The following is a 2,535-nucleotide window of genomic DNA, read 5'->3' as shown; positions in this document are numbered from 1 at the left end:
GGAAAAAACAAAAAAATAGTATATATTTTCAGCACTGGAGTTTCACCAATGTTAATTTAATATTTTTAGACATTTTTGCCCGGGAGCAATAAAAATTAGTCACAGTCATCAATGCATTGAATGATTACTTTTCTTCTGCGAAGCCACAGACTCGGAGACAGAGTTGAAACAGCATTGGGATTAGTGAAAAGTGATGTGTATTAATATTTAAACTTAATGGTTAACAAATCATTTTCAGGAAATCATGGATAAACATTCCTGCGTGCCACTGGGATTTGCCGTCGCATAGTTCTAAACGTAGCCGAAAGAGTCATTTTGTTCAAAAGTATTCCAGTCTCATTAAATTATTTATTTAGCTGAAAGGTAAATGAGTTACACGCTTCGTAAGAAAATTCAGGCTTTGCAGAAAGTAAACTTCCGCCGTTCCGGCATGGCCCCGGTTGGTACCGAAGTTAGTTACATGAGCAACGACGTAAACGAAAACTGCTGTTTAACGAATTTCCAAAGTAAGTGGTTAAGTTAGCGTACCTAAGTAACTAGCTTGAGATAAAATTTGTTACTTTTCTTCGACCAACATGCGTTGTGTACAGTTGAGGGCGGGAGAGTTGAAAAAACTGACCCCCACTCCGCGGACTACCCACTGACCCCACTCCGCGGACTACTCTACGGACTACTCCGCGGACTACTCTACGGACTACTCCGCGGACTACCATGCGGACTACCCTAACTAATCAACCAAATTTACTTTCACGGAGAAAAGAGTTAGAAGAAGCGTACCTGCCTACAAGATCACACTTGATAAACAGCCGCCATCTTGATTTTCACCATTTTACTCGACCCAGCTCTCCTTTAGCCTCGCCCCAGTCTTCATCGGCCACAAGTCAGAGCACGCCGTTCAGCCAATCGATGACCACTATTGGCGCTGGTAACAGTTTTTGTTATATTCAGCTTAAAAATGTTTTTAAGAACTTACTTATAGCCGTGCTTGGAAGTCACCATATTTTTGGATTCACCTGGCCCACAAGGCCCTTGGAGACGTATTCTCCTACGTAGGGCACGCAGTCGTTATTTGGATCGTCACGCGAGGTTTGGAGAGAAGCGTTGCGTGACGATCCAAGAACGGAAGCTGCAATGGACGTAGCAATGAAGAAGAAGACGATATCACATGACCAATGCTGGATTCCTTAGAAAAACCCACAATACCCATCATCCTTAGCAACTATCTTAACTCATGTGGCGAAATTTTTTCGTAGCTAAATATTCTAAGAAAATGACACAAGGGTCAGGCTGAACGGAAGGTAGTACAGTATTTTAAATAGCTTTTTGACATCTTCACAACCGTTTCCTGTTCTAGCCGGCGCTACAACTGTAATCACAGGGCACCCAAAAAATTGTAATTACAGTACAGTGTAATGAAGTAAAACTTTGCCTTATCTTATTTATAAAATATCTAAGATAGTACGCACGCTCTGATTGCCGAGAGGCGTGTTTCCATGAGAGTATGTAAACATGGTTGTAACGGGAAATTATAGCGCAAACAAAACTGCTTCCACTCTGATTTTGTAAAGGTTACACCGAAAGGACAACCGAGAAGCACTGGGAACGATCATGTTTCCTTTTGGATCATGTTACCGTCACGGGGCGGGGCAAAAAATATCCATACACAAATTCATGGGACGAAAAATCCAAAGAAAATCAATTCATGCAAACTCATGCTATATAAAGAAACAAAACAAACTACAATAGCTCTAAAAGGAGAAAAGAACAGAACAGAAGAGATAAAGAAAAACAAGCTCTGCCCAGAATAGACCTCAGCTACGCAACCGATTTTTTAGAAATGTTATGAAATACAGTAATTGATGAAAAATGGATTGAACTTAATTCGATTGCATTGAAAATATTGCAAATGTAAAGCAAGGGCACACAAACACCAACCCACGGCCGGGCCATTACATCACGCATGCGCGGGGCCTCAGACAGCTGCTTCACCCTTATTGGGGCCCACCAGCGTGGCAAAGCTGTTGGGTTAATGAACAGGGAAAACCCGCGTCTCAAAAACCCCTTACTTAAAGAGGTCATCAACCATTCGTCAGATAGAATCCAAAAGCAAAAAAAAACACTCCCAAAACTCATTTTTATAATTTTCTTGGTCTTAAACATCTACAATATTTGGACTAGGAGTTTACGACATTTTGTTACATTTTCATATTTTCTCCCACCTCAGCTTCTTATAGCTTAGGTTATGTTCACACTTTGACACTATACCGCATAACTTTCCCGCCGGCACCAAAACCATACTGGATAGGGCTTCTTGTTGCAGATAGGTTCTATTACTAAGCTGGTTTAAAACAAGCCACAGACGGTGATCGCCTAATCTTAACTGGTCCTCAGGCTATGTTGACATTATACCGGAAAGCTTTTGCGCCGGAAATACGAAAATGCCAAAAAATACACGAAAATACCGGATAGGGCTTCTGTTCACACATAAGAACGCAGGCTCGTTCCCAGTCGTCCTCGGCGATTTCGGATGTGACG

Source organism: Porites lutea, chromosome 3 (genome assembly GCF_958299795.1).
Source record: "Porites lutea chromosome 3, jaPorLute2.1, whole genome shotgun sequence".
Taxonomy (NCBI): domain Eukaryota; kingdom Metazoa; phylum Cnidaria; class Anthozoa; order Scleractinia; family Poritidae; genus Porites; species Porites lutea.
The sequence above is the reverse complement of the archived record's forward strand: the minus strand, read 5'-3'. Positions refer to the sequence as shown.